Source organism: Triturus cristatus, chromosome 12, assembly GCF_964204655.1.
Source record: "Triturus cristatus chromosome 12, aTriCri1.1, whole genome shotgun sequence".
In the NCBI taxonomy this organism is placed as follows: domain Eukaryota; kingdom Metazoa; phylum Chordata; class Amphibia; order Caudata; family Salamandridae; genus Triturus; species Triturus cristatus.
The window spans coordinates 549,345,566-549,373,124 of NC_140595.1; the positions used below are offsets into that span (position 1 = coordinate 549,345,566).

Sequence of the window (27,559 nt, forward strand, 5' to 3'; positions counted from 1 at the left end):
GGCTGCAATGGGGCCAGGCAGCATAACTGTGTGTCATGTCCGTGGGTGTGTGGATGTGATGGCTGTATCCCTGAAATGGCATCATAGCAGTCTGACTGAAATGAACTTAAATTCAGCTCTTGAAGAAGGTTTTATTTCGTCTATTGTTTAAGTTTGCTTTTTTGTTATTAGCTTACATGATGTAATGTATTGTGCTGTCCCCAAGATCAAACGTCATGGGGGTACTAGCTGTCATTTGATCAGTTCCTGGACTGTGGGATGTCTCTTTCTGTGATGTCATCACTGTTCAGAGTGCGTACTATGAATGACATTTTCCAAAACCTGATATTTTAGTGACTTTACATCAATGCCCTCCAGTCACCTGGGTCAAAAAGCACACTTTCACTGCATAGGCCATTCGTGTACCACTGCAGCGAAATGCAAATAATTTATTCCCACATTCTACCTCTAAATTATCACTCGAATTGTAGTGCTGCACAGTTTTCTTGCCATGCAGGTGCTTTGGTGTTCCGAGCCTTAAAGTGCAGACAGGGGCCATCTTTGTCCCTTAACTGGATGATGCTTGCCCCGGCAGGAGTCCTGCCCAAGCGTATAACGTTCACAATTGGTAGGGGAAATGTTGCTCAATACATTTGTGCTCTTCCCTCTGGCAATGAGAGATGTGCCCAAATCTTTGCGTTATAGAGCAACGTGCTCTAAATGTAAGGATTATTAGAGTTTGCATGAATAGGATTGACTGTAGTAAATATTGCACAAAAATGTTTGCAGAAGCATTAATCGGAGGACGCAATGTTTGCACTTGAACTATTTCTGTTTATAATAACGAACATTTGGTGCCTCTTGTCCAATAGGGAAGTTAAAACTTGACAACATCCATTCACTCAATTTATTTGTAAATGATAAGCAAATATAGTGCAAACGCAGTTAGTTCCGCATTTCCCTAGAAGAATAAAATGTGGAATTAAGTCAAATTTGGTTGCTACGTTGCCTGTTATGCAAGCAGTAAAAGCAGTGTAAAAATACATTTCTCCATTTTTGTGCAGGGAAAAAGTTTGCTCATACAAATCACATGTTGCAATGTTATGCATCACTAGAACCTTGCCATTGCATCACTAGATCCTTGCTATTGCATCACTAGAATCTTGATATTGCATCACTAGAATCTTAATATTGCATAACTAGAGCCTTGCTATTGCATCACTAAAATGTTGCTATTGCATCACTAGTGCCTTGCTATTGCATCGCTAGAACCTTGCTATTGCATCGCTAGAACCTTGCTATTGCATCACTAGAACCTTACTATTGCATCGCTAGATCCTTGCTATTGCATCACTAGATCCTTGCTATTGCATCACTAGGTCCTTACTATTGCATCGCTAGGTGCTTGCTATTGTATCACTAGATCCTTGCTATTGCATCACTAGATCCTTGCTATTGCATCACTAGATCCTTGCTATTTTATCACTAGATCCTTGCTATTTTATCACTAGAACCTTGCTATTTCATCACTACAACCTTGCTATTGCTTCTCTAGAACCTTGCTATTGCTTCACTAGAACCTTGCTATTGTATCACTAGAGCCTTGCTTGATATTGCAAACCTACCTATTGGCAGTCCAGGTAAGACCAAGGTCACATCTGAGAGTTAACGGCCAAATCGATTAGGGTTCTCAAGGAGGGAAGTTTCTTCATCAAATTCCATTACCTTTGTCCTCTCAAGGTCAACTCTATTATGCAAAGAATGCAGTATGTAAGAGTCAGCCCCCTAAATCCCATTTTCCAAATCCTTCTTTCAGAAACACAGGGATGTGCATGATGTGCATGATGATGTTGCAACATGGTCTCTCCCTTATAGCTTCCTGGCCAGAGTTCTAGAAGTACACCAACAGCAGGAAACAGACTGCCATGGAAACGCCTAGCCAGAAATGTGAAGTATTCTTACATGTGGCAGGAAATGCACCATAGTTATGACGGGGAGCACACTAAGTTAGGGTCAGTGCAATGAATTCCCTGATATTGAGAGATTTTCACACTACAATAAGAAGGCTATTAAAAAAAACCCTAGAGACATATTAGAAAAGGGAATAAGCCTGTACTGAGTCAGTAAGGAAAAAGGACCTAAACACTGAGACCGTGAGACCCTGGCACACAGAAACCAAGGGAAATGCCCATCACCTTCCCCCTGCAGGTGCCCACAGGCATGCTGAAATGTTTCAGGTCCAACTTATCTAACCTAATCTTACTTTACATGACAAAACGTGCCCAGCCAAAAGAATAAGGTTGCCCTCCGAGAACATTGGACTTTCTTTAGCAGGTTAACTGCAAAAAAGTGTCAGTTATCCAATCGGCTGCATATAGATTGTCATTATAGTCAATGTATTCTTAATGAGGCAGACATACTTTTGTCTCTTTTTGGCAGATGTCCCGCTTTGCCCAAATCTGCAAGGTCCCTTAATCATGACCATCCCACCTAGTTACAGAAGATTTGGCAGCAGAACCCCATCTGCTGAATGCATCACCATCCTGACGCACTCCTAACACATTCAACTTGGGGATTACAAAATTAATAGTAAATTGAAACCTGTGCACAGTTTTAGATCTTCCCCTCCATATGGTTTCTTCAGTCTCATTTGCAGCATATTCCTGTTGTTCATGGGTGTAATTTCAGCTTGACAGGTGTCAGCATTTTCAGTGGTAAAATATGACATATGCAGATTCAAATTCTACCCAAAAACCTGATTTTTACATAGTGGTGCCCTGGATAAAAATCTCTGCATAATTGTGGAGTTTGTTGCATTTTCCATAGAGCTTCTAAAAGTTTCCTGAATTAATATTTTGCAACTTCACATAACTCTAATTTTAACAATGAAATATATACATTGGATTTTTAAATTTTAGTCATAATATTTACATTAGATGTGCATTTTTACAACTATTTGCATGTTGTTTATGTATACCTTTATTAGCAACAGGTGCCAGGAAGAACAGAGCTAGATACAACAAAAGTAAAGACAAAGTCACGCAGTGAACTATTGTACTGATACAGATATCAACAAAGAGTGCATCGACATCGATACAACCAAATATCACAGTAGATATTGGCACAGTGTGCGGCATGTCAAGAATCTGACAATCCTGGTCATATGCAATGTGAACACACAGTCGTGCGGAGTTACCCTCGGTCAAGGCCAAGGGCCTCCGCTAAAAAACTCAGACATAGCTCCTGTCAGGCATATACTGAGGGAATTAGGGGACAGCATCCTAAGAGTTAGCATGTTCTTCACTTAGTAATGTGTCTCGCTGCACTAGTAGATAGTTTATGAACGGAGCCCAAATGTCTTTCAGTCAGGAGCATGCAGGCATCAACCCCCAGCAGTTGTCCAGTTGTTCTTGGCAATAGGCAGAATCTTGCAGCCAGCAACCCAATTGAGGCACAGGACGCCTGCCCTAATGCATGGCTACTCTATGCTTGAACACATTGACTGGAGTCAATGTGTTGAAGTACATTAGTCCAAGAGGAGCACAGGTGTAGGACCTCATTAAAAATATAGCTCTTTGTCCCCTTCTTTGTTTACATACTCTATGCATGGCCAGCAATAGCAAGATCGAGGTGAGTTTGTGTACGCTTAAAGGGATGTCCTTCAATAACAAAGCAAAGAAACCAATGGCAACCTGCTCAGGCATTTTAAGTATTATCTGTAATCCGCATAGTGGTGTCTCATACCTCAGACCAAAAGCATGCAACTTTGGAGCACTTTCATGCCAAGTGTAAAAAATTAGCAAGAAGCACAGCTCACCTCGAGCAATATGTGTCATCAACTAGTCTCATCCTATGCAACTGCGCAGGTGTACGATGTACCCCATGCATGTATTTGAAATTTATTAAACAAAGTCTGTCATTCGGGGAAAGGGCCCCGGATTGAGTGCAACAGTAGTGGCACTGTTCCTTACTAATAGGAAAGTTAAAGTCAATAAACCAGGCAAATAGTGCAGGAGGTGTGCAAATCGGGGCACTCTACTGCATAAAGGCGTGTGATTAGTTTGCACATGGATGGGTTAGTGAGCATCGTCTCCACTACGAGAAATGTCAGAGGAACCAGCAGAAAACAGTTATGCATAGTGATCCAGAGGTCATTTCACTGTAATTTCTCAATGCAAAACCTCATTTACTTCTAATTTACAGCTGTAAAGGTGTTGGACCCTTGCCACCGTGTATTACCTTCAGGAGACTTTACATAAACATGAAAAATCAAAAATGCTATTAATATTTAAGCCAATACAGAGAGTTGTGAGTATTTTAAAGGGTTTTATTTTCTAGTTAAAAGTTAAGGTTCTCTAACCCTTTATTCATTAGTCAAATATCAATCAAGTTACAGAATTGAAAATAGGAAAAATAGAATTAATACAGAACATATTACAGACTGAACACAAGGCATTCCACACAGGAAGGGAATGAGGCATCAAATGTCAGAATTCTTTAAAGAGTTTCAGGAAAAATATAATTCAAGAGTGAGTTTTGCAAGGCTAATCAATAATTAATAATCGGTAACAATCTCCCATAAAAAGAAATAAATGCCTAAGACAAATTAATCTTTTCAAAACTAGTTAGTTAGTCAAAGCATAATAGCATCTAAATCTAAACCTTTTCTATCAGCTGCACTCTCTGCCCTGGTCTGTTCATCTGCCTCTCTGTGCTTCACAGAGAGAGACAGCCCGCCCTTCACAAGACCACAGAGGAATGTGATCTGCCTTGCCAAAAGTATGACGTGCAAGGACTCTCTGAAAAAAATATGAGCAAGAACCCCCACCTCCCTCTGTCTCTTCTTGGACGCAATCTCCTCCCAGGCTGCACCCGTGACGTTCAACCAATAACATGGGGGATAACCTGGGGCTCGGGTTTGATGATGACATCGTGGCGGAAATCCTGAGAACCCCCTCACTGCTAGATAGTGAGGGGAATATGGCCAGCACATCATCACAAGGTGACTGGAACTCCCTGGCATCACTTAAGAAACTACAAGTCAAGATTGCCATGCATGGCACAATCATGACTGAATACTTGAGGGCAAATGCTGCACCCAATGGCCTAGTTGTCCGCACGGCACCAAGAATCTTCTTGGAAGATCTCATTTTCCGCAAAGAATGGAGCCAGATCGCATGGAAATGCACCCGCGACTGGCTCATTCTGATTATTGGTACCGCTAGACGTCTCTCCGAAGCATTGATTATCAAGATTAATATCGCGGAGAATGGACTGAAAACTGGGATCAGTATTTCAGCCTACAAAACCCGTCTAGCGGAAATCAACGCAGAGATGACTGACCATCGAGATTATTTATTACAACAAAAAGTGTCAAAATTACAAAAAGACATTAAAAGATTCGACAGGGAGAAGATATACCCATACACTAAAGAGGAATACAGACCATCAGATAGTGATGCTGGCTCAGATGACGGCTCTACAACATCTACGAACTCAGGACGTTCGATGTACAGCAATTCTAGCAATAGCAGCTGGGGGAGGAACGCCAACAAACCGGGCCTACTCCCTCCACCTCCGATACCACAGATGTACGGCTATGCACACCAACCTTTCCCACAACAAGGCCCGATGTGGTTTCCAGCCTTTCCGGGACAACACCCAGGTTACCAACAACCATTCTTCCCCAATGCACCTCCTCCTTTTCAGAACAGAGGCAGGGGACGAGGCAGAGGCAGAAGAAGAGGGCAAAAACAAGTCCAGTGGCAAGATCAAGAGACACAACAGAGAACAACGAGGAGCTCAACACTCCCAAGACCCTGATAGTGAACCTCACAGACAGACTCCTGAACACAGACGAAACGGCAGTCCTGGAACTGGGTTTAGGATTTGTACCCACCCCCAAGGAGGATAACTTCCGCATGAACGAGGAACTACAACAACTCTTCCGTAAGATCCGCATCAAATCCTTTTTTAACAACAACCCCACCCCTGACCGCCAGGACACCGGACTGAGACCACCCTCCAAGTTCACTCCATCAGCGGGTATGGTTCCGAGTGAAGTACTGACGTTTGAAAAAGCAGTCCTTAAGGAGGCAAACAACCTAAGAAGCCGGCATGTCTTTGACAACTTACCCAAGAAACTCCGTGAGGCAGTCCACTCACTCACCGAGGATGAAGCCATCATTATCAAACCGGCGGATAAGGGAGGAGCCACTGTCATCCTGTCAGTAGAGGATTACGAAAGAGAATGCGTCAAACAACTCGGGAGATCCGAATACTACAAGAAGTTGGAAACTGATCCCACCGAGAGACTTCTATCACGGATACGTATCCTTATTAACGAAGCTACCAATGAGGGATGGATCACTGCCCACGAGGCGGCATTCCTCATTAACGAGAACCCCAGGATGCCGTACTTCTACCTACTACCCAAAATACACAAGGGTATCATTCCACCACCAGGACGACCAATCGTCTCTGGGATAGGCTCGCTATTGGAACCACTGAGCAAATTCAGTGATTTTTTTCCTCCGACCTATGGTACAAGCAACTCCGGCATACCTGAAAGACACCAGGGACGTCTTGAACCTGATACAAGAGATCAACGAGAACAATACCGAGCCCATCGACCTCCTCTTAACTCTAGACGTAGAGGCATTGTATACAAACATTCCACAAGATGCAACAATCGAAGTAGTTGAACAACTCTTACTCGAGACAGACTTACCTACCAACACCCCTGCGAGCTTCATCACGGAACTGATCATGCTGGCCCTGAAGAACAATTTCTTTATGTATAAGACCACCATTTACCATCAGATACAAGGGACCAGCATGGGGAGCACATTCGCGCCGAGCCTAGCAGGGCTGTACATGGCGCACTTTGAGGCTATTAACATCTTCACTGAGAATAACCCCTACAGAGAGAACATGATCACGTGGAAACGATACATCGATGACGTGCTCATCCTATGGAAGGGTGGTACGGAGACCTGCCAAGAATTCTACACATGGATTAACAACTTGAACCCTCACCTACGTTTTACCAAAACGGAGAGTGTAAAAGAGATCCCTTTCCTGGATCTTCTGATCACCCTCGAGAGGGGTAAACTCAACACTACCATCTACAAAAAAATGACTGATTGTAACAGCCTTCTTGATTTTCACAGCCATCACCCCAAAGCACTGAGGGAAAATTTGCCCTTTGGACAGTTCCTGCGGATCCGCAGGAATTGCAGTGACACCCAGGAATATGACATTCAAGCTAACTCCCTCACATCAAACCTGAAAGAAAGACATTACCCTAACAGGGTCATACAACGTGCATACAAACGAGCCAGGAACAACAACCGCCAGGCACTCCTAGAAGAAAAGACCAAGGAAGCCGACAATACCATCACCTGTGTCACAACCTTCACCCCTCTATCAAACCAAATTAAGAACATCGTGAACCATAACTGGAGAATTCTAAATACAGGTAATCTCATGCTGGAGCGCCCTAGGTTTGCGTTCAAGAGGACCACCAACCTACGGGACCAACTGATCAACACGAGACCACGCGTGAAGACCATTCGTCAGGAATCCACCTTATGGTCCCTCCCTGCTGTTAAAGGCCACTACCCATGCGGCAATTGTAGTGCATGTCCCTTCACCAAACATACTACACACTTGGAGCTGGACAAAATCAGGTGGGACCAACGGAGCCACACGAATTGCAACACAAAAAACTGCGTGTACCTCATCACCTGCCCCTGCACACTGCGTTACGTGGGGATGACCACGAGACAGGTGAAACTAAGGATAAGCGAACATAGAAGCACGATCCGACGGGGGAGAACAGCAACCAGACTTACGAATCACTACATGGAAAAAGGACATACATGTGACGACATCAAGTGGACAATATTGGAAAACAATCAACATTGGAATAATAACACCCTTCTACGTAGAGAACAACGCTGGGTACATCGCCTCCGGACCAATGAGGTGGGCCTGAACGACGATATACCATGGACTGAACTATAACCCAACATGAGGGTTTGGCAGCGAAATCAGCAGTACATACCCATGACTACCTGACCACGAGGTCCCACTGAACAACATTCATGTCCATGGTCTCCCCTATCCTCGCGAGACCTCTCCTCTTTGAGCATCTTTATGAGATCAGAGGGTCAAGAATAGGCTTCCCGGGGTCACTTGCCACACAACGAAACCCCCCCCCCCCTCTTCCCCCCGTTCCCCCCACCTTCCTCGATCCCCCCTAGACTCACGTAATCAATCATAATACCCTCTCGAGTTCACCATTGACTGTACTTCAGTGGCACCATGAGGCTCCTACAATTATACGAGTCATTCATACTATTACCGCCCGTTTATTACACCAGATGGGCTTTTTCGAAGCGTTTTGACAGTTTACGAGCACTATTCAGCTGGATATACATAACACTTAGTACTGCACAGACACATAACCATGGCAACAACAACACGTGAGCCGGAACCACTTTTCTAGATACACGCATGCGCCTCGCTCATCTGTCTACCCTCTGCGCATGCGCGGCAAACACACACTAGCGAGAACACAGCTGCTCCTCGTTTGAAGACCGGACACGGATCCCGCCCTAATTAAGTCAACACGGGCAGTACTTAAGAAACGCGGGGTGATCTTCGTCTCCATTCCAGGTAGGAGGACGACTGGGGTAGGTGGTAAAGAGGCCACGCCGGAGCAAAACTGTGAGTAAAAACGCTCTTATGAGTACTGAGGAAACTGGCTATTTACTTAAATACAGTGTACAAGACAGCTCAGACCAGTTTGGAATCTATAGGAGTTGGATTGACTAGCAGTTGCCTGTCATTTATTCCTTTGTTCACAGCACTAGAAGGTGTGTACGCTCGTCCCCTAACCTATGGAGCATTATTCTCCGCGCCTTTAGGTGAGTGCTTGCAACATATCGTAGTAAGAATCGTAATAAAAGACCTATAGATTGTATGCCACTTTAGTCTGTGGACATTTGGTTCAACCTCTACCACGGTTAGTGCCTGCACATATGGGCGACTCCGGTCGGCGACGGGCTGTCTCCCTCCCAGGCCCCCTTTTTTCCTGGCCCAGGCACCTGTAAGCTTACCGTTGAGACCCCATCACGCCACCACCCGTGAGTGGAGGTGATATCCCTTTTGTATATACTTTGATTATGCACTCATTTTTTGAATATCTTGAAAAGGTGAACATTCTTTAATAGGTAGGATGTTCTCCTTTCTCTTTGTTTCCACTTTCTCCTAGGCTGTCTATCCTGGTGCGACCTGACTCTCACACAGAGAGCAGTGCTACTTCGGAGTGTACGCCCGGATAGAAAACTGAGGGTAGTATCCCTTAGGGCACATTCACTTTCACTCTTTTTTGGTCCTGAAGAAGCGCCAGGGATCCTTTTTTGGACCATTGGGGCGCGAAACATGTCGACCGCTTGACCACACACAAGTTACCTATTGGTACATTACTTTCAATAAGGTAACACCCAACCTACGGGTCTTTTATTATGTCAAGGGTGCTATTCACATTAAACTTTATCCCAGTAACCCTTAGACATTTTTAGGATACCACTTCACTAATACACTCCATCACCACACATCATCTTTCTTATTAGGACCCAAACCACACACCCGCATGCACCAAACGGCGTTTTCTCTAAAAGATCTCCGCTAAAGTGACCCTTCGGGGGACCCGTAGGGCATTGCAGCGCCGGCCCGACGAGGAGCAAACGCCCAATGATGAAGCATGACATCCTTCGGGGTGTGTGAGGGCAACATGAGAAACTAAGGAATGCCCCCCCTATCCTTAGGTAGTTGGGCCTAATATTAGCCTAGGCTTCTCGCTTCATTTATATATTTCCCTCTGTCTCTCTAGGAACAGTGTCTCCATTTAAATACTATAGATATAACACGGAGCACAGACACTGGACCATAACTAGCTCCCGGTCCCCCCCCCCTCCTTCTTTAAGTACAGTTCACGTACCTAACCCATATGATGTCTAGTCTCATCTGCTCCCTCTCCGCTCTCCTCCTATCTCTTCTAGTCCTAAAGCTGACACGCCCCCGAAGGGGTCATTATTTCTACTCTAATTCTTGGCTGACTACACTAATAATGTTGCAGTTTCAGTAGAAACTCGCACTGTGATTGGTTAGCCTAGGTGACATGAGGGTCTCACCATCCTGTTCTCATTGCAAATCCAACCCATACCAGTTCTGACAATAGGGGCTTAATGCTAAGAACAAAATACATAACATGTATCAGTACGAACATTTCTTGCAACTAAATGTCTCTCTCAATTTCCTGTCTCTCTTAAACATAGCACACAGGAATGACACTTTACAACAAGCACTGGTACATTGGCATGATAACAAGAATGTACAGTTCACTGTGGCCTTGACCCATGTGTCTTCACTTGAGGCAAGCTGGTAAGGCGTGTGCGTCGCTCATTTAGCACAATTCCCAGCCATGGTGGATTCCCAGGCAGCCATTTTATAGTAGGCCAAAAAAACAAACAAACACAAAACAGTATTAATTTATGAAATAAAACCCGTTATGTTTACCTCCCCCATACTAGTACCCTGTATTGGTTATTACCTAGCAAAAGCTATTAGTTTAAAGCAGCTTTTCTAATATTTGTGCACATCATGCAAAAATGTGCAATGTACAACATAGCATAAACATGCACCAGTGCAAATTTTCAAAGCGCAAGCAGTTAATACATCAACATGCTCTAATGTTTTAGATAGCTTTTCATGCAAAATGCTTTTGCCCCACGTGTAGTGCATGGTTGATTAATTAATACACATTATAAAAAGATGTGTTATGAACTGAATATGTATTGTCTAAACATGCAACAAAGCCAAAGTCGGAAACAGGGAGTGTAGATTATAAGGGAAAGTAGCTGGGAGGAGAGAACACATTCGATTTAATCTTTAAAGCAAAAAAGGAAACTGCAATCACCAGTTTCTCTACACTGCAAGCATTTTGAACAGGCCTCATTTTATGTCTTTCACTTTGCATGCACCAAAAGTACCCCTTTTTAAAAAGGCATTTGACTAGGCCTCATTTCATATTTCATGTGCCATGTGTTTTCAGTTGCACCAAAATCTCTGTGCCAATTTAAATGCAGTCTGTCTGAAACACAAAAAGGAGCAATGCTTAATCTTGAGAAAACTAGCTCTATCAATAGCGAGAAGGGCCACATATAACTGGTGATAGGTAAGCACGTCCAGTGGTGTAGAGGCAGGGTCACCAAGTATACCCTGTGGGGAAATTAAGTGCCCTCTTGGGTACACCTCACCAAAGGACAAGAGTTGTAGCAATCACAGGTGACTGCAAATGCCAGCATCTGCAGCAAAGGGAATTAGGGAATGTCCCTCAAGTGCTACCACCAGAGGATACAGGTGGTCCAATCCAGTCTGCTGTTGCAACTTGTCCAACGCCCAGAATGTGCAAGCCACAGTATCAATCTGAGTTTGGAGCAATCTTGGAGGGAGATACAAAGCAACCTGCAAAGGGCAGGGAGCTATGTGATCATGTTCGGGTGCCATGCCGTGTTACGTTGAAATTGATTGGGATGTAACCATTAATGGGCAAACTGTGCTTTTGTAAAGTAGAAGTAAAGGTCCATGTCTGGGGTGCATAGCCCACCCTGTTCGAAGGGGAAGTCAGTACTTCTCAAGATACCCGGGGTTGCGTGCCTGCCTTTGTGCATGTGAGTAGGTGAGACCCAAGTTATTTGCGGAAGTTGCCCATCACAGGAATCAGAAGATTAATGAATAGGTAGATGAACTTGGAGAGCACTACCATTTTGCCCATGGCAATCCTACCCATAAGGTACAGTGGCAGCCTCGTCCATGCCAGCACTCAGTCCTCAAGCCATGTCAGGAGCCTATCATAATTTACACGCCACAGTTAATCCAAGTACCGACTAAGCCAGACCCCCAGGTATCTGACCGGTTCCTCCACCCACTTCAAGGGAAACTCTGACTCAACATCTGCGTAGCGTCAGTGAGCGGAAATATGATACATTTGTACTAATTGATAGTGATTCCAACATGTCTACCAAAGTGAATATGTTCTCGAATGATAGGAGCAAGGTTGGTTTGGGGGTCGCGAACATACAAGGTGACATTGTCTGCATATATGGAGACCAAAGTCGTCCTGGCGTGAAGGTAAGCCACCCGTTATAATGATGTTTCTTCAGCCTAGCTGCTAGGGGCTCCATCGTAACTGCAAAAAGAATGGGCAACAGGGGGGCAACTCTGTCGTGTTACCTTCAAAATTGTGAAGGGGGAGTGATCACACCATTGATGCGCAGTCGGGCCATGGGCTAACTGCAGAGCTGTTTAAAAAGGCGTAGAAATTTTCTGGCAACTCCAATATGGGCCAGGAGTTGGAAAAGATACGGCCACTCAAGTGAGTCAAATGCCTTAGTGGTGTCAAGCATCACAGTCACTGTGCTAAGCAGGGGGTTAATGGAGTGGAGAAGTGCAAGAAAGGTTGGCAAGTTATGCGCTGTCGAGTGGCCAGAATGAAGCCCAATTGATCTGGGCAGGCACAATTCGGTAACAGGGGAAGGATGTGGAAGGTGTAGTCAAAATGTTGTTGTCTACATTGATCATGGAGAGTGATCTGTAGGAGTCGCTGCTCTGAGGTGTCTTGTTATATTTCAATTTGGTGACCATAGATGTTTTAAGGTATGGGTAAAGTGGGCTCTGGCCCAGGGACCCATCCTTTTAGGGGTGCCCCTTGATAGAGCCAACTCTGTTCTGCAAGGTTTGCTCTGATGACCTTGAATAATTCATTGACAGATTGTTTTAAATACTGTTTCTCTTTAATTTAGTTTTGATGTGACTGGTGCGTGAAAGTCCATTACAAAGATTTTGCGGCGAAATGTTGTTTGTTTCATGCAACATCCATAAATAAAGCTTAATTTAGATCAAAACAGGACTTCATATATGAGAAGTGGGCGGGTGTCACAAAGATTATTTGCAGTTATGTAAGTGAGCTGCTGCTGTGCTACAATATTCAAACCACTCACCACTATCCAGGAACATTAGATGTAACAATTTTAGAATTGGACGAGTGTGCCTGTGCACTTTCAATGATTTGGCCTAAGAGGGCATGAAAAAGCTGAAACTAGATCATAAATTCAAAACTGTTCTGAACAAGGGCTCCCTAAAAACTATCGGTTCCGGGCCCCCAAAATCCTTAAGATGTCCCTGTTGGTGACAACAAGCGCCTCCCATAGAGAAGGCAGGAGCACGCTGCATGATTGGGACTCTTGGTACATGGACAAAATGTGCGAAGCATACTCTTTATAAGAGGCTGAAGGTCAGTCATCCAGGCCAGGTGCCTTATCCCCAGGAAAGCTATTAATGACCTGTATAATGTCCTCTACCGTAAAGGGTTCATTTTAAAACTGGCGGAGCCTGGCTTCAAGCCAGAGTAATTTTAAGGTATCAAGGTAGAGGTAAGGTCAGAAGATACATGTGGCAGGAAGGAGGCATATACATCAACGTAGAATGAAGTCATATGCACTGTATAGCCTCAATGCCTGCATGGTCAGTCTATTGGTAATGCACCCACTCCACAACATGATCACTAGCTCAGGGTTTGCGCAACAGTCCAGCCAGCATCTTGCCCACCCTGTCCCCTTCACCATAGTGTAAAGCGACCGCCACCCTCCCTAAATTCCTTCATGTCCTCAGGTTTAAGGGATTGTTTAACCTGAACAGCAAGGCCTTCCTGGGAGACCGCTCCAATTATTTTTTTCTTCGGGAATTATTTTAATCTTTTCAATAGAACTTCTCTGATTTTCCTTATCCAATCTTGATAGAGCATCCACTTTTCCATTCTTGGCTCCAGGTTGGTATGGTATCATTAAATCGAAATCAGCAAATACAACGACCATCAAAGTTGTCGGGGGCGAAGGTCCTGGCTTATTTCATGAATTTCAAATTTCTGTGATCAGTAAAGAATGTCTCTGTGTGTTTAGCTCCCATTAAATAGTGTCTCCATTCTTTGAAGTCGCCCTTCATTTCCAACAGCTCCTTCTCAGTTACAGTATAATTAAATTCCGCCGGATTTATTCTTGGGAGCGATATGCTGCTGGATGCAATTGCCCTGTTTCCTTGTGTCTTTGCGATAGAATACCCCCGATGGCCAATTCTGACACATCTGTCTCAAGATAGAAGGGTCCTGTGGGATCTGCATGAAGCAGTACTGGAGCCAAGATGAAACTATACTTTAGAGAATTAAAAGCTTCTTCTGCTTTTTCTGACCAACTGAAAGGTACACCCTTTGTAAATAACCCAGTCAAAGGGAAGATTTTCTGGGAAAATTCATGGATGAACCTCCTATAGAAATTGGCAAAGCCAATGAAACTTTGGACTTCTTTCACGGTATTTGGTGATTTCCAATCAGTGACGGCCTTTACCGTCTGTTCATCCATTGTAATGCCAGAAGACAAGAGTACAGAGCCCAAGAACTCCACGGTGTCCACTTTAAATGAACATTTTTCCAGTTTTGCATATAAGGCATTCTCTCTTAGTCTTTTTAGCACAGCTCTTACTAGCTACCGATGTTCTTCTTCTGAGGCTGAGTAGATTAGAATATTGTCAATATATATGATGGCACACTGATCTATGAAGTCTCTCAAAATGTAATTTATGAAATGCTGGAATGCGGCAGGGGTGTTAAATAGTACATATGGCATGACTTGGTACTCAAACAGGCCATATTTAGTTCTGTATGCCATACGTCTCCTTCTCGTAGCCTAATCAAATGGTAAGCCCCTCTGAGGTCCAGTTTGGTATAAATCTTTGCCCCTTTAACATGATCGGGGAGTACAGAAATCAGAGGCAAAGGACAACGATTCTTGACTGTGATTCGATGGATTGCTCTATAGTTGATGCAGGTTCTCTGGTCCCCGCCTTTCTTTGGGACAAAGAAAAGTGGTGATGAAACTGGGGACTGAGAAGGCCTAATGAATCCATTGTCCAAATACTTTTTTAGGTAATCTTTTAAATGCTGATTCTCTTTTTCTGTAAGAGCGTAAATCCAACTGCAGGGTAAATTTGATCCAGGTTAGAGTTTGATTTTACAGTGATAAGACCAATGGGGGGGAAGTTTTTTCTGCTTCGACTTCATTGAATACATCCACATAATCCTTTTACTCTTCTGGGATCTCATTTGTTTGTATTACGCAAACAGATACTCCATTTTGGCAAAGTTGGGCTGCTGCGTTAAATTCTTGATGGTGTTCATGCTTCACAAAACAATTCTCCTTACAATATTCTGAATTCATTTCTGTTGTTGTTGTACTCCATTTCATAGTAGGATTATGTTCAGTTAACCAGGAAAGTCCTAGTATGAGCTAGAATTGCGGACCATCAATTAAATTAAATTGTATCATTTATTGATGTCCTCCCAAACATAGTAACTGCATTGATTCTCTGTGGCTTACTATTGGCCCCAACGAAAGATTGGTGCCAACAACCACTCTGACTGCTTCACTCTTGTCCTTTTTAACTGCCTTTACATCAATGTGATCTGCGAACTTGAGATCACAGAAATATCCTATAGCCCCGAAATCGATCATCACCGAAACGTCTTTGAAAATCAAATGTCGAAATCTTAGCGTCCCTTAAAGGAACAAATGAGATGAAGATACTTGTGAGGTATTTGCCACCTGATGATTTGTTGGAGTTGCTTCCCGATCTGCACCCACCAGTCCCAACTCCCTCTACTGGTGGTACTGCGAGTTTTCCTTCACCAGGGTCTTAGGTTTTTTTGGACACATAGTCACAAAATGACCTCCAGCTCCGCAATAGAGACACAATTTATTTGATCTTCTTTTCTCTTTTTCATCTTTCGATAATGGGCCTCTAATAGTTTCAATTTGCATTGGTTTGACGCTTGACGCACCCTCGGTAGTCCTTGTAGCTTCCGTATTCATTTTATTGAATCTAGGTATACTGATTTTGAACTCTTTTTTTTCTTCTCTCCTAGTCTTTCACTCTGGCGGAAGTCTATTTCCAGGACCAAATCCACTAACGCCGAAATTTCCATTGGCCAATTAGGCATTTGTGCAAAGGCATCCTTTAATTTGTCCTTAAGTCCGCAATAAAACACTGCATTTCTTTTATTCTTAGGCAATTCAGTCTCCACTATTAATTTAATAAATTGAGCCAGATAAGTAACCAGTTCTCGTTTTCCTTGTTTCAGTTCTAACAACTCGTTGTCGGTCGCTTGAGAGGCCTTTCTTCTGTCGAATATTCAAAGAAATTCTTTCTTGAACTCCTCAAAATCAAATAGTATTTGGTCATCCTTAGTTACTAGAGGCATAGACCATGAAGGAGCATCCCCACTATGGTGGGACAGTATGAAGACTACTCGAGACTGTGTATCAGAAAAAATTGTTGGAAGACACATAAAATGAAGGGAATATTGTGTTAGAAAAATGTGAGTTTTTTGAGGATCTCCACTAAAATGCTATTGGGATGCTAAGGTTATTACAGGAGATAATGAGAGGATGACTTGGGTGGGTGCAAATGGCATTGAGCTTTTGGAAGCGCTAAGATTTTCAGGGTTAGGGGTCTTTAAACTCATTCCTGCTGCTTATTCTTCAATAAGGGTGGCTAAATCTAAAGTTTCCCTTCTAGAGCTTACTATTTCTTGCCTCAAGGTTTTATTTTCTTCTCTCACTGCCACCTGCTCTTTCTGCATACAGCCCAACATCTCTCCTAAATTTTTTGATTCGATTCCTTCGGCCATTCTGCTCAGGAGCAAATGAGTATGTGGGCACTTCACTCTGTCAAAAATGTACTTGGACAAACTTGCTCAGGAGCAGAATGATGCCAGTTCCCAATGCCCCTCCAAAAACCCCACCACCCAATTCTATGCTTGGGTTAGCTGAGTTCCCCAGGGGGAAAGGGGATGGGGAGATAAGAAGAGACAGTCTGATAGTTGTGGTTCTTCTCCAGAAAGGTTTCTTCCACTTCACTTCTACCTTTTCTCACTCTCAGTACCCTTATGTGATATTGGAATAACTGCAGGGAAAAACAAACACTGTAATCTACTCTATGGTTACATTCAAGCACATTATTAATATTACTTCTTAATTATCTTAATCATACCCAAAACTACTATGGCTCCTCTTCTATTTATTATGTATGTATGTCTTCTTCTATTAATTGAACTTTCTATTGAAGAATTTTCTTAGTTGTTTGTACATTTCTTATAACAATATTAATAATTGTATTTTTTTTTCTTTGTTTCTTAGAGTCTACTTGCGTGTCAGGAAAGACGACAAATTGTCTCTGGATCATTGAAGTGGCTCAGGTAAGAGGATAATATTCGGGTCGTATTCTCAGATTGTTCGAGTGACTTCTTCTAGCGGAAAGATGAATTAACTATGAAATTAGACTTGTAGTTCAGTTGATATAATATCAGAATACTACAACTGAATCAGGAACTCGGCGTTCATTATGCATAGGAAATGTTGAGTTTGTGTAATTATTCAATATGACACTTACGAGAAAAGGCACTTTCCTTGAGGATGCGCAGAAGGCATGAGAAGAGATACTATACTCATGCACAACTGAAATTGAGGTTTCTGTCGATTGACTCTCTGAGGAGACACTAATTTAATGGAACTCGCGGTTGGCCGATTACCAGGAGAGACACTACCAAAATGTGCCATGCCTGCTCAAATGACTGTGATTAGTTATCGGAAGAGCACTTACCAAGGATATCCAAAGAAACTAAACAACAACAGATGCCACTATCCTAACTAGCTAGCATGTCATAAAAAGCTGCTACCTCAGGAATTACTTCAGGTGAAGTGCACGGTTGAATGACCGCATGAGCTTCACATTTCATTGTGGTTACAAAAGTACTAGAGCGCTTCAGGAGAGATCAGGCTGGCAGCCATCTTGAGTTTCCAGCGCTGCCAGCCCGTCCTCCAATCATTACTAACAGTAACTTGTTTCTGTCTCCAATTAGTTTTCCCACAGGATATACTGGCTATTGTTTTAGTGGGAATCCTCCTAAGGATCCTGACAGTGGGCGTGATCACAAATACTGTACATCCGCTATACCATGAACATGGGAGAAAGATCGGCCCCAAATACAGCCCTGAACATAGATTAAACATAAGTCTCCATTCTGTTCATTGTCATCGGTCATAACAAGGCTGTGCAGGTTATTCTGGCAGGAGTGTGCCTTGAGGTCTCAATTCTTACTTTTGATGACATTCAGAATTTTTCCATCCAAAGAAGCTTTTTCCCAGCGGTGGAGTGCACATCTTTAGCATTGGACATCTGGTGCTCCAGCTGACCTATTTGCTCCTCATGCCTGTCAACCTTTTCCTTGAGGTGATCAAGTCTATCTGTGAGGAGCTCTATCTTTGAGTCAATGGCATTTAAGCTGTGTTTATGGCCTAGGAACATGGATTTGATTTCTTGTGCAGTCGAGACTTCATCACAGTTCTGAGAGCCCTGTCCATGGGCCTCAGGTTCCAGTTCTGCAGTGCACATGAGATGCCTAGACATAAAAGACAATTTGTCCTTTTTATTGTCACTCTTCCCTATGTTGCAGGCAGATGGCTCAGGGCAAAGTCAGTATTGTCGAACATGCACCAAAGTCACCTACAGAAGAGAGGCAGATCGTGTAACGACTGAGATCCCAGCACCCACCAGGAAGCAGCATCTGGGGGCCACGAGCAGACACAATCTCACTCTGTGCGCAAAGTTGTCCTCTGTAGGCTCAAAGTGTTCACTTAGTCCAGTCTAGGAGGGGGTGTCACCCGATGCTACCAGGGCGGGAGGCTCCAACATCTGAGCAAGGAGTGTCCAGTGCAGCGCCAGTTCCCGTCGGGCCCCTGCACACCTGAGATATCCTCAATTGAGGGGCACAAACAGGCCCAAGGCACTCAAAAGGGATGTCGAACCGGCCACAGCCCCCACCGTATAAGGGGGCCAGATTGGGGGGGGCAAGAGAAGCGGCAGGTCACCCCACTGCAGCCCCACTCAGACCAAAACACAGCAGTCCTGAGTCTCCACAGTTCATCATCATCATCATATTACCCTCTATTTTGGATACCATAAAAGAGATACATAAATAAATCTGTATACCAACAATCAAAAGTTAAAACATTCATTAGCTAAAAAAAAGTATAATCGAGATAAAAGAAATTGTGCCTTCTTAAAACCAAGAACTCATTAAAAATCTTGAAACAGCAAAAACCAGACAGGGCGGGGGGGCTGGGTTATTTTGCAAAATCCTGAGGGCCGCCTTATAGTTTCTAGTGCCCAGGCTCCTGCAAATATAAACTACCCATTTCGACCTGGGTTTGCGGTAGCAAGGTCAGGAAAAAAAATAATTGGGCATTGATTCTTTGTCATGCTCGCAAATAGGGCAGCTCTGATCCTTGGGGTTATCTGCTCCTGACCAACCAAGTACAAATCCACGAAGAGGCAACATACCAAACCTGATTTGTACATACAGCTTTTTGGCCATCCTAGGTTCAACAGTATCCAGAAATGCTTCTATTAAATAAGAATGTATGCGATGGAAAGAGGAACGGGATAAAGTGCTGTGTACATTGGAGGCCAAAAGATTAGACAGCATAGAAGACCTATATTTAATTTTCAGGTCCAGTGCACTTCTAAATGAGCATGAAATCTCTGAATCACAATAGAGGTCCACGAGACCCTTCTACTTGAGACTTTCTCATGTATTTAATCCAAGGGAATCAAGCAGAACATGGGTTATTAAGGATTTTCACTAGATCGCTGCATTATTGGAACAGCTCTTTGGTAGCCCAGCGACTTCTCCAGAACAATAAGGGTCTTAATTCTATTTGGTCTGAAATTGGTCTCAACCCAGTTTCTAGCCTTAGAGGAATCAGTGGGGTACTTATTGGGAGACTCATTATTGACCTCAAACAATGATTTTTCTCCAACTCAAGTTCTTTAACTTTTTGTGTCCCCATATCTCTGCCCCATAAAGAGGTACCCCTAGTGCTTGGCTGGTATATATCTGGATTACTGGTGAGACGACTTTGCTAAAGGACCATTTGTGTAACTTCAATAGACCCCCTATCTGATGGCCTAATTTTCATTTTCGTCTAGTGACTGCAATCCATACTCTCATCAAGAGTCCTTCCTAAATAATCAATAAGATGAACCCTTTCTAGGGGGATGCCATCGAGTATAGGGTTTGATTGCATCGAGCGGCAAGGATTAAATACCATGTATTTGGTTTTATTGATATTAATTTCCAATCCTCTTTTTGTACAGAATCTGCTAAACTCATCCAGGGTTTTTTGTATGCCCATTGGTGATTTTGCTGGAAGGAGTGTATCATCGGTGACCATGAGGGCCAAAACTCTCATGTTTGCCAACTTAGGGGCATCATTATCAACTGCATTTAGGTGCAGAACCAAATCATTTATATACAATGTAAACAAAGTGGGAGCCAATACACATCCCTGTCTTACGCCTTGCCCACTGGGAATGTGGCAGTCGTCTCTCCCAACTTCCCACAACGTACCTGGCCAAAATTGTTTCCATGGAGTCGCTCATTGAGATTACATAGATATTTGAGAACTTTGGGAATACTGCATAGAGCCTGCCCTTCTTGATCAAAACTGTCTTCCAGTAAATCAACTGGAGACTAAAATGTTGGTCTATCTTCGATATATTTGTCCAAAAGCCCGCTTGTATGGGGCTCCTGATTGCCTTGTTATCCAACCATTGCTGCAACCTTGCAAGTATTACCCTGCTAAAGAGTTTTTGAGTAGTGTCAATTAGGCTAATTGGCCAATAATTAGCAGAGTCTAGTGGTAAACCCTGTTTAAGGATGGGAATGATTTTGGCCCCAGCCCAAGATTCGGGAATGCTCATTTAATTAAAAATGGCATTAGAAATGACTGTAAAATACGGGGCCTAGATGTCGATACTAGTTAGAAACAAATCTCCTGAGATTTTGTCAATTCCTGGGGCTTTGAAGGGTGCAGTCTTTCTAATGGCTGCTTCGAACTCTTTGGGTTTGATAGGGTGGAACGCACAGCTCACTGCATTGCTGGCAATACTGACACCCCCAAGACAATTAGAGTCCACATCTTGACGTGGGCCTAATGAATTTAGATGGGAGAAATGATATATCCATGCATCTGCTGTATTATTATTATCAATTACCATAGAGCCCTCTGCATTCCCAGTTGCAGACAAATTCCAGAATAGTGTTTGGTTTTTATCTTTAGAAGCTTCAAGTAGTTTGTCCCACCTCCTGTTTTCCCAGTCCATTTTAGCCTTGCTTGTTACCTTTTTATAGTTACCTCCACTCTTAAGGTTTTCCCTCTTGTTCTTGGTTTTGATTGCCTTAACTAGAGCTGCCTTAGCTTTCCTGCATTGACTATCATAACACAAAGTGGCAGACTTCCTTTGGTTCCTAGGTACCTTAAAGAATTCATTTTTTAGGTTCTCAAATAGGTATTGGTGTATCTTACCAACTGTTAACTGAACATTGTCAAGTGTAAAAAATAGATTTAGGTTACACATTTCCAGAAGTGACCACTCAACATAACATGGGTGTAGATGGAACTAATTGCCTTATCTGATTGTAGTTTTCCACTTTGCAACCCGTTTAGTTTTTTTGTAGTTTGCTTTGGCTCTCCCTGTAAACTTTTGCAATTTGGAGCATAAACTCTGGCCTTCTTACTAAGGCACTCATAGGAGTCACTTCCTTGTTGCTCCAGGGTCTCAGTGCTCCTAGGTGAGGGAGAAGAGGCAGGGTCATCTACAGAATTACCTCCACCCAAGGACAGTCGTCTCTCAGTAAGTTCAATTTCAGTTGCAATTACCCCAATTGTCCTTTGTAGCATCTTTATCAATAGAATCAATAGAGGTTCAGTTAGCTGAAGGCAAAGACCCCCTACTTTCCTTTTTCCAATTGTTATTCGCAGCAGTATAGAGAAACAAATATGGACGATCACTCACCAGATTGTGAAGGTTTATTCCCAGGCGCAGGGTCGGACTCCCCCTATATTTTAGGATAAATACCTGATTGGGTTTCCTGGCCAGCGAAGTTTCGCTGCACGGAGGCCCTCTTGCAGACCGGTCTCGGGCGCCCCCCAACTATTTGCATTATTAAACAATTTTAAAATCCTTTTATAACAAACTGCCATATCATATTTCTGTAGTACTTGTTTTTTGATGTTTTTTATGTGGCTTGGCAGCGTGGTTGTCTACAAAATCTGCTGCCAGTTTTTTAAAATATACATAAAGTTGGGTTTGTTTATGCCCAACAAGTTTACCTCCCTCATCTACTGCAAATGGCTGTTTGATGTATCATTCCCCCTTCTTTGAAATTCTTCCATTGGAATGCACGAGGGGTTGTTGTACCACTGAAAAGTGCACCGTATGTCACTCAATTTTTTATCTGCTATATGTATTCTACATAGAAAGCAATATTTGTTTGTTTTTAATATTATTTAACCTAGCATTGATAAAGCCAAGAGATTCGGCTTTAATGCAAATGTGTGCATTCCCGTGCTCAAATGAGTTAACCCTTTAAATGTGAGACCTGGTGGCTTTGCCGGTTCTAGTGTCTATTGGACTAGTAGAGTTTGGAAGAAAAGAAAAATCCGTGACTGAGAAAATTCTGTCATCCAGAGGAAAGAAACAACGTTCATAAAACTCAATGCCTTCATAATGAAACGTGCACTGCAAAATGTATGGGATTTAGACACGGCGGCAACTGTGTGGAAATATTCCACACTCATCACATTTGCATGTCAGAAGGCTTGATTTGAAATTTTGTTTGACATTATTATTTTTTTTATTGAAGATTTGAAATCATGTCTGTATTTGCAGGCAGGATTCTAATAAAAACATACTGGCTCCAATAATTCAGTGCATTCATTCCCATATTGTAAAGCTAAGGCAAGGAACTCACGTATATCATTAAGTGATATTGCTTTATAGTCTGCATTTAATGAGACTTCTGCATGATGGTTGTTTGTGTCAAGATAAGATTTGTTCTACATCCTTCAAGAATAAATGTGACATTATTGGCGAGATTAATTAGCTTTTGATAATGACACAGGACATGAAAATGGCAATAAACTTGTAAGAGCGGTGTTGTCTCAGCTATCTGTTTCGCAGAGTGATCTGGCCAGTAAATCTAATATTCTACTAAACATTTTTTAAACGAAGTAAGCCTAACCTTTTTTCTTTGAAAAGCAAACCGCGAATGTATGTAATCGAAGAGGCTAAATCTATTTTTATTGGGTTACAAGGTAAAGCATAACCAGAAACGCCCCCAGAAGACATCTTCAACTTTACCCAAGGCATAGAAGCCAGCTTGTGACTATTGTGTTGAAAGAGCTCATAGCAGCAGGTAATAATGGACAATATCAGATTAATATTTAGAGATTCTCCCCTGGTTGACTTTGGGTGTTCAGTTTGTGCTATTTTCTGAGATAATATGAAGCCAGTCTGTGAATGTAAACCTGTAATAACGACAAAACATGAATGTAATGCAAATCATTTTAATGCATGCACAGTCGGTGCTTAATTGTAGCTGGTGGTTGCCAGCAGGGGCAACCAGCATCCTTTTTGGGGATCGGCACCTATTTTTCTGCATCAGACATTTACTGAGAGCAAGATAGTAGTAAAGCAAAGCGGAAGGACTAAGGAAGAGACAGATGGAAAAAGTCATAAAGGTAGAAAGCAAGAACCTGCAATAGTTAGAGAAGTTTGGATTCAAGACTAGGCCTTGGTATTAGGTGCCCCGACATTTAATCGCCCCGCCCGCGGGTATCTGAGCAGAGCTTTGGGCACCAGTACTCATTCTTTTACAAATTAAACACTGTACCAGTGAACTAAATCGTTTTGGGCATTACCAGACTGTGTGTGGACAGACACTGAATGGAATGTTATTTTAAGGGAACATGAAGACTTTAGGAGGTTCCTCCTTGATAGTATCTTGCACCCATTGGTGATGCAAGGTTAATTAGTTTGTCCTTACTCTTCACAGTCCTAAAATGCGAGTAGGTGATGTTTTCTGTACTCTGTTGACGGCTTTAAACATGATTCTGCTTCCTTTGGAGCTGGGGCAGCTATTTAAATGTCTCTGATGGTTTTCCAGGGTTTTATTTCTTGTTACAGTTTTTTAATTTTTTTATTACTAGACTGATTGTATTTAAGTGATGTCCTGCGCAGTGGCACCAGCGATGTCCTCTTTTATAGTAGTGGGTAAATTTGCAATTTTTCTCTAGGTGAAATAAGTGTAGTTTTCAGGAGAATTACGAATGCCGCATGAAATAGACTTTGTCGAACTTCTGCACGCAAACAGTACACTGGGTTTGCCCTTGCATACAAAATTGATGCAGAATACCTGCCCAATGTATTTCCTATTTATTTTCAAAAGTTACTAAATATTTTGCACTGTTAAACAAGTGAACTAAATCTTGATTGCACCCACAAACAGTTGTAGACTGTAGTTATTAGCAGTCGCGGCTGCTCCCGTGAAGCAGTAGTGGTGAGGGAGGTGGGAAGGGGGATTAAAAAATAAATGCAAAACAGATCACTTACCTGCCGGCCAGTCAACTGGCCTGCTGCCGCCTGTCTTCCGTCCTCTTCCTGGCTTCTGTTCGAACAGGAAGCAGAAAGCACCCAGGCTCCCCATAGCCAATCACAACACTGCAATGCAGCACTGTGACTGCTCTGAGCACCGTGGATCGGCGCTCAGATGGGGAATGGGAGCCTGGACATATTCTCCACCCAGGCTGTAACGCAGTCTTCGTGGAGAACATTCATGTGAATTTTTTTTTGCCGTGCTGAAAGGCAGTGGGGCGATGCTCCTCCACCTTAGAAGAGGAGCCGCCCCTGGTTATTAGACATTTGCAACAAACACAGGCTATAGGGACAAGCCACTGTGGTCAGCATTTGTGGCTTGGTGTTATAAACATTATAAGAACGTACAGAGGATACCTGTTTATGATATACATATACGGAGTAATGGCACCCAACTGGCTAATATCTGTGTGTAATAATGGCTCCCCAAACACAGTTTTTCAATGCAAGCAGCTATGGCCTATCTTTAGCTCACAATTCAGCCAAACAGAAACTGCTGTCGTAAAAAGTCACTGTTTAAATGTAGTGTTTTACATGAATATGCAACATTAATGAACAACTTTTTATAAAATCAAATATTTTAATGACCTCAGATTTTTAAGCATGCTATTTTTAATATATGCTTTTTTCCAAAGTTCGATTATAATTTGTTTAATGATTTAATTTTTGAGATAGAGTAAAGATCGGATACTATAATTTACATTGTTTACATTTTCAATCGTTGGAAACTGAAAGACCTCTCCACCCCCCCTGTTATCGCTCGTAATCGCATGCTTCACTTCTGCATCTGATGATCTAGTGTTTCTCCCCAATTCACCTCAGTACAACTCGCACTATTTAATAAATGCAATAGAGTTAGTGGTAGGGCAATAAATTACAGTTTTATCATTCACTCGCAGGGGATCATACTCTTCTCTGCAACCTTGTAAGCGTCTATGGAATTCAGAAATACTGGAGATGAGGTGTATACACCACCCTTATGAAAGTCAAACATTGGATCTTCATTTGTGAGCTACATTTACTTGACACTGTGGAAAGGCTGGATACGTTATTATTAATTTAGATGACAGTCCAAAATAATCAGTGTGCAGTTCCTGCAATCATTTTAATTATAAGTAGGGCTCCCGGTTTTATGGTATTTATTTTTTGGCCATTTCCATCTGTATTTATCCATATGTATTTTTTGGCTATTTTATCTGTAGTTATCCATATTTATTTTGTGCTTTGTGTATAAATGAAGTTGTAAAACTGTATATTTCAATATCTATTTAACTGATAGACGCCACATCTTACTTTGATGTCTGTCGTGTTTTAGCTATTTAAGCTGCCAAATATTGCATAACAATACATCCATTGGTAAATACTAGCATTATACCATAAATTTCTTATTTAAAGAAATGTCATCCTGTTTTAAAATTAACCATGCTGTTCATCTGCTGAGTGCTGGCCTATAATTCACGAAAGACAGCACGTAGAGTCACTTAAAAGAAGCACAATTTTCTGTATTTATCCACTTTTAAAAATAAATACAGACAGAAACACATTGTTTTATGTCTGTATTTATCTGTAAAAATCAGTAAAAACAGAAAAAAGGGAGCCTTAATTATAAGCATTAAAACTGAAATTCCCCCTGCACGTTAAATAAGTGTGCACCACTGCTCTGTGTGATCCAACTCCATGCGAAACTGATAACCTGACTTTTTACATACCCAGCAAGTACGCTAATCTAGCTTGCCTGCTGTGGTCTAGGCCTGACCATGATAATGCCAAGGTTCAGAACTGGTTCTCTGACCATGAAGGACACATCGAGCCTGCACGCTTTAGTCGTCATGTGAATACTTTCTATATTCTGGGCTGTTGACAGAAAGTGACTTGGTACTGAACAGACCATTTTTCTGTGTATTGCAGAATGCAACTTATCATTCTAAATGAGGTACTTTTTTCTCTTTAAGGTTATACCCAGACACTTGCGTTAACATCTCATACACGTGTTCATGTTGAGTGCGTGTGTCCATTGTGTGGGTGTGACACATACATGACAGCGAGAGTATGTTTGCAGTGCTAGTATGTTTGTGGGGATGAGTGAGATCCATTTTGGATGGCGATGGCCTCTGGTTTAGAACAGCAGAAGATAAAGACTGGATACAGCCTCCCCCAACAGTGGAAGTTTATAACTTGCAATCCTGTGGCAAAAGGATGGTGGCCCAGACACTAAAGTGGGGTGGGTGGAGACAGGGCTACACTGGGAAATTTTATTAGAACTTTTTAGTAACGGATTGCTGATTGGATTTTCAAGAGAATTGTGATTTGGTGTATGAAACAAGAGTGAGTGGATGGGGTGAGGCAGCAGATCCTGTTGTTAAAGGCGAATATGTTTCCAGGCATGTCAGGCCCTTTTATCTCTTCCTGACTGGTACATCAGGAAGAACTGTAAAAGCCAAAGGCTGAGACGTCACACTTCATTGAGCCAATGTTTTGGATATTCCTGCTTGGAACCAGCATCATACTATCTGTTGTGAGAGGCATCACCTTGCACAAAGGCTGTGTCGGAACTACAGTCAAGGACATTCAAAAGGGAGCCACCTCAAAAAGATCCCAAGACCTCAGACAGTGGATCCATATCCCTTGGCTAGAAAATGAATATAAAGGTAAAAGATCAAAATCACCTCATCTTATTTCAATTCAAAGTCTTTCTTGACCATGGAAGGGTGTGTTCCACAGACTATTGAAAAGCACTGCTGTGAGGCCACGTCTGATGTTTGCATTACAAGTAGTCTCTCAGGTAAGGGCACATCAACTGAAATGTACATAACTTGCTAGAGAAGCTGCAAGAATGGCTTGTGCACAGAAAGAAGTATTCCTGCTCAGAGAGGGAAGCAGAGTGCCGGGACCTGCAAGAGGAGTC

At 42.5% G+C, this 27,559-nt stretch overlaps 1 long non-coding RNA gene across 1 annotated transcript in view; it reads left to right on the forward strand.

Moving 5' to 3' along the window:
* Window positions 1–27,559, forward strand: part of LOC146776258 (uncharacterized) — an 858,823-nt gene that overhangs the window by 140,070 nt on the left and 691,194 nt on the right. The window contains exon 3 of the long non-coding RNA XR_014972116.1: window positions 17,295–17,353. This is a non-coding gene — a long non-coding RNA (uncharacterized LOC146776258). The remainder of the gene's footprint in view (window positions 1–17,294; window positions 17,354–27,559) is intronic.